The sequence below is a fragment of the Tupaia chinensis genome, unplaced genomic scaffold (genome assembly GCF_000334495.1).
Source record: "Tupaia chinensis unplaced genomic scaffold, TupChi_1.0 Scaffold143798_1, whole genome shotgun sequence".
NCBI classification, from domain to species: Eukaryota; Metazoa; Chordata; class Mammalia; order Scandentia; family Tupaiidae; genus Tupaia; species Tupaia belangeri.
The window spans coordinates 263,001-268,780 of NW_006203648.1; the positions used below are offsets into that span (position 1 = coordinate 263,001).

At 46.8% G+C, this 5,780-nt stretch overlaps 1 pseudogene; it reads left to right on the top strand.

Moving 5' to 3' along the window:
* Nucleotides 1-5,780, top strand: part of LOC102500974 (lung adenoma susceptibility protein 2 homolog) — a 12,534-nt pseudogene that overhangs the window by 5,771 nt on the left and 983 nt on the right.

Genomic DNA, 5,780 nt, shown 5'->3' on the forward strand with positions numbered 1-5,780 from the left:
TCTTCCTGATTCAATCTTGGTAGATTATATGCATCCAGGAATTTGTCCATCTCCTCCAAGTTATCTTATTTGTTGGCATATAGTCGCTTATAGTATCCTCTAATGATATTTTGCATTTCTACTGTGTCTGTTGTAATATTGCCTGTTTCATCACACATTTGATTAATCTGGTTTCTTTCTTTCTTCTTGATCATTCTAGCCAATGGTGTGTCGATCTTGTTAACCTTTTCAAAGAACCAGTTTTGCTTTCATTTATTTTCTGTATGGTTCATTAATTTTCTATTTCATTTATTTCTGCTCGAACCTTCATTATTTCTTTTCACCTGGCACTTTTGGGGTTTGTTTGTAGTTTTTCCAATTTCCTGAGGCATGATGATAGGTTATCTATTTGCCATTTTTCCATCCTTTTCTTATGTGCACTAATTGTTAGGAATTTCCCTCTTATGACTGCTTTTGCCATGTCCCATAGATTATGGAAACTTGTGTACTCATTATCATTTGTTTCCACAATTTTTTTTTTATTTCAGACTTAATTTCTTCAGTAGTGAAAAAATCATTCAGAAGTAGGTTGTTCAGTTTCCATGTGTTTGCATATTTTCGGGTGTGTTTCTTGAAATTAATCTTGAGTTTAATTCCATTATGGTCAGAGAAGATGCTGGATATAGTTTCTATGCCTTTCAATCCATAAAGGCCTGATTTGTGTCCTAACACATGGTCAATCTTTGAAAAGGTTCCATGCTGGGGTGAGAATAATGTATAAGTTGTGGAATTAGGGTAGAAAGTTCTCTAGATATTTATCAAGCCCATTAAATTTATAGTATCATTTAGGTCCTGTATCTCTCTATTTACTTTCTGCCTAGAAGATCTGTCTAAAGGAGATAATGGGGTGTTGAGATCTCCAACAATTAATAGGAGATAATGGGGTGTTGATATCTCCAACAATTATAGTATTTCTCCCTATTTTTCCTTTAAGCTCCAGGAGTCTTTTATTCACATATTTAGGTGTGCCTGACTTGGGTGCACAGATGTTTATAAACGTTATGACTTCCTGCTGGATTACTCCATTTATTATTATAAAATGCCTTTCTTGGGAACCAGCATTTACGTAATGTCTATGTCGCTGGACTCCCACGTAGTCGACCACGGTTCGCGTCCCGGACCTGGTGGCTTAAAACTCATGTCGGGTGCGTGTGCGTGCATGCCCAAGGTTCCAAGAGGAGAATGGAGGAGAAGGGATTGTGGCGTGACCATCCCCCTGGGGGGTGATTTCTCGCTTTCTGTCTCTCTGTCTCTGTCGGTCTGGCGAGTGCACGCACCCTATAGCAATAAAACCTCTCAAAAAAAAAAGTAAAAAAAAAGAAAAGAAAAACGCCTTTCTTTGTCTCTTCTTACATTCTTTGTCTTGAAATCCATTTTGTCAGATCAATATCGTTACTCCAGCCTTATTTTTAATTTCAATTTGCATGGATTATCTTTTTACAACCCTTCACTTTTAGTCTATGTATGTCTTTATCCATAAGGTGAGTTTCATGTAGGCAACAGATAGAGGGTCTCTGTTTTCTTATGCATTCGGCCAGTTTATGTCTCTTAATTTGATAATTTAATCCATTGACATTCAATGTAATTATTGATATTTCCGTAACTGATCCTATCTTTAAGTGAGCCATTTTCTTGTTTGTTTTTGTTCTCGTATAACTGTCTGACTTTTTCATTTTCGTGGTATAGTACTCCCTTCAGAACGTCTTGAAGAGCTGGTCTGGAGTTGTTAAATTCCTTCAAGTTTTGTTTATCTGAGAATGTTTTTATCTTTTTTTTCCCATTTGAAATATTATCTTGCCGGGTACAGTATTTTTGGTTGAAATTGTTTTTCATTCAACACTTTAACTGAATTTTCCCATTCTTTCCTTGCCTGCATTGTTTCCTCCAAGAGATCCGATGTTAGCCTGATGGGTTCGCCTTTGTAAGTAACTTGACATTTCCCTCTTGCCAATTTTTTATCTTGGGTTGATTCTACTCGGGATTCTATGTATTTCTTGGGTCTGGATATTTGAATGCCTTTCTAGTTTTGGAAAGTTTTCTTCCAGGATTTCATGGATTAAATTCTCTAGGCTCTTATTATTTTCTTCCTCTTCTGGGATAGCAATTATCCATATGTTGGGGAGCTTGATGTTATCCAATATTACTTGTATATTATCCTCATTTTTCTTGGTTGTTTTCTCAGTCTTCTTGATACTTTTTTCTATGTCAGATGTTTTGGCTTCTACATTAGAGATTCCATCTTCTGCCTGATCTAACCTACTTTTAATATTTTCAAGGGAGGTTTTGATTTCCTGTATCACATTATTCAAATCTAGAAGTTCCATCTAGTTCTTGTTTGAGGTATCTTTTTCTTCTTTTAAATCATGAAAGGACTTCCTCATCTCCTGGAGCTCCTTGACCCTTTACTCTTCCATCTCAGTTAGTGTGGTCACTACAAATATTCTGAATTCCTTATCAGATATGTCCATGACATCCATTGTATTGACTGTGGCTGATGTGGGCTTGATGATTTCCCTTAGGAGAGAGACCTTTTCTTGGTTGCTCATACTTCTTGAGCCTCTACAATTGTTCCTAGTCATCAGTTGATTTATATATTGCTTCGTAACATATTTAAGGTATCTCTGAGTGTTAAAAGTTATACAGGATTAGAAAATTGATTTCTCTTATAGTTGGCCAGCCTTTGGCTCTATAGTACCATGTACTGTTGTCACTGGTCCTGGGTGACCTAAAGTCCTCCCTGGTTCTACGAAATGTTGAGCTCCTAACTGATCTCATAATCAACACCTCAAGAGTAAGGAAATACAAAATAAATCAATATCACTGGGCATGCAACACACATTGCACGCTATTCGAAACAAAAACTTTCAGAGAATGCAAAGGCAAGTGAGGAAGGGCTAGAGGATAAGCGACAGGTCCTGAGGGGAGGTCTTGCAGCTGCAGGCCTCTTGGTGCCCGAAACTGCTGGCTGGCCTGATTCAGTTTGCAGGCGGGGAGTAGGGGGTGCAAGTTCATCTTAAAGTCCCAGGAGACCAAACTGAAGTTCAGAGAGTAGCAGGGGTGGGGATGCCTGGAGGACCCGGGTGGGAGGGCCTGCAGGAGCATACCTCCTGGTGTCTGGAACTGCTGGAAGGCTAGATCCGGTTTGCAGGTGTGGTGTGGGGGGTAGCGAGTTTGTCATAAAATCCAATGAAACAAAATTGAAGTCCAGAGAGGAGCATGGGGTGGGGGGAGGCCAGGAGGACCCGGGTGGGAGGGTCTGCAACTGCAGGCCACCTGGTGTCCAGAACTGCTGGCCGGCTGGATCCAGATTACAGTTGGCTATGGGGGAGTGCAACTTCATCTAAAAGTCCCACAATACCAACATGAAGTGAAGAGAGGCAGGGATGGGGATGCGCGAAGGACCCTGGTGGGAGTGCCTGCCGCCTGGTGTCCAGAACTGCTGACTGGCTGGATCCAGTTTGCAGGTGGGGTGTGGGGGCTGTGAGTCCATCCTAAATTCCCCCAGATCAACTTGAAGTACAGAGAGGAGCAGATGTGGGGATGCATAGAAGACCCGGGCAGGAAGGCCTGCAGCTGCAGGGGGCCTGGTGTCCAGAACAGCTTGCCAGCAGGATCTGGTTTGCAGGTGTGGTGTTGGGGGGTGTGTGTGTGAGTTCATCTTAAGTCCCATGAGACCAACCTGGAGTCCAAAGAGGAGCAGGGTTGGGGATGTGCGGTGGACCTGAGTGGGAGGGACTGCAGGTGCAGGCCTCCTGGTGTCTGGAACTAGTGGCAGGCTGGATCTGGTTTGCAGGTGTGGTGTGTGTGGGGGGGTGCGAGTTCATCTTAAAATCACACAAGATCAATTGAAGTCCAGAGAGGAGCAGCGGTGGGGATGCGGGTGGAAGGGCCTGCAGCGAGAAGCCTCTTGGTGTCCAGAACTGCTGGCCTGCTGGATCCGGTTTGCTGGTGGAGTGTTGGGGGGGTGCGAGTTCATCTTAAAGTCCCATGAGACCAATCTGAAGTCCAGAGAGGAGCAAGGGTGTGGATGCCAGGAAGAACCATGATGGAGGGCCTGCAGCCGCAGGCCTCCTGGTGTTGAGAACTGCTATCTGGCTGGATCCAGTTTGCAGGAGGGGTGTGGAGGGGTGCGAGTTTGTCTTAATGTCCAACAAGACCAACCTGAAGTCCAGAAAGGAGCAGGGGTGGGGATGCACAAAGGATCCGGATGGGAGGGCCTGCAACCACAGGCCACCTGTTGTCCGGAACTGCTGGCTCACTGGATCCAGTTTACAGGTTGGATGTCAGGTGGTGAGAATTCATCTTAAAATCCCATGAGACAAACAAGAAGTCCAGAGAAGAGCAGGGGTGGGGAATCGCAAAGGACCCAGGCTGGAGGGACTCTATCCGCAAGCTGCCTGGTGTCTGGAACTGCTAGCCAGCTGGATATGGTATGCAGGGGGGTGTGGGGGCATGCGAGTTTGTCTTAAAGTCCCAGGAGACGATGATCCTGAAGTCCAGAGAGGTGCAGGGGTGCGGAAGGACTCAGGCAGTAGGGCCTAGAAACACAGGCTGCCTGGTGTCTGGAACTACTGGCCAGCTGGATCCAGTTTGCAGGTGGGGGTGCATGTTCGTCTTTAAGTCCCAAGAAAGCAACTTGAAGCCCAGAGAGGAACAGGGCTGGGGATACTTGAAGGGTGCGGGCAGGAGGTCCTGTAGCCGATGGCAGCCTGGTGTCCGGAACTGCTGGCCGACTGGATCCACTTTGCAGGTTGGGTGTGGGGGGGTGTGAGTTCATCTTAAAGTCCCACAAGACCAACCTGAAGTCCAAACAGGAGCAGGGGTTTGTATGCAAGAAGGACCCAGGTGGGAGAGCCTGCAGCCACAATACGCCCGGTGTCAGGAACCGCTTTCCGGCTGGATCTGGTTTGCAGGTGGGGTGTGGCAGGTGCCAGTTTGTCTTAAAGTCCCACAAGACCAACATGAAGTCCAGAGAGGTGCAAGGTTTGGGATGCGCGAAGGACCCGGGGTGGAGAGCCTGCAGCCGCAGGCCTCCTGGTGTCCGGGACAGCTGGTCGGCTGGATCTGGTTTACAGTTGGGGTGTGGGAGGGTGCGAGTTTGTCTTAATATCTCATGAGACCAATCTTAAGTCCAGAGAAGAGAAGGGGTGGGGATGCCAGGAGGACATGGGCAGGAGGGCTTGTAGCTGCAGGCCGCCTGGTTTCTGGAACTGCTGGCCGGCTGGATCTGGTTTGCAGGTGGGGTGTGGGGGGGGTTGCAATTTTGTCTTAAAGTCCCAAGAAAACAACCCAAAGTCCAGAGAGGAGCAGGGGTGGGGATGCGTGAAAGACCCAGGCGAGAAGGCTTGCAGTTGCAAGTTGCCTGGTGTCCAGAACTGCTGGTTGGCCGAATCCGGTTTTCTAGTAGGGTGTGGAGGTGGTGGGAGTTCATCTTAAAGTTCCACGAGACAAACCTGAAGTCCAGAGAGGAGCAGGGGTGGGGATGCCTGGAGGACCTGGGTGGGAAGTCCTCCAGGTGGAGACTACCTGCTATCCAGAACTGCTGGCTGCCTGGATCCGGTTTGCAGGTAGGGTGTGTGTGTGAGGGGGAGCGAGTTCATTTGAAAGTCCCATGAGACCAACCTGAAATCCAGAGAGGAGCAGGGTTGGGGATGCTTGAAGGATCCTGGCAGGATAGCCTGCAGCCGTAGGCCGCCTGGTGTCTGGAACTGCTGGCTGGATAGATCCCGGTTGTTGGTGGG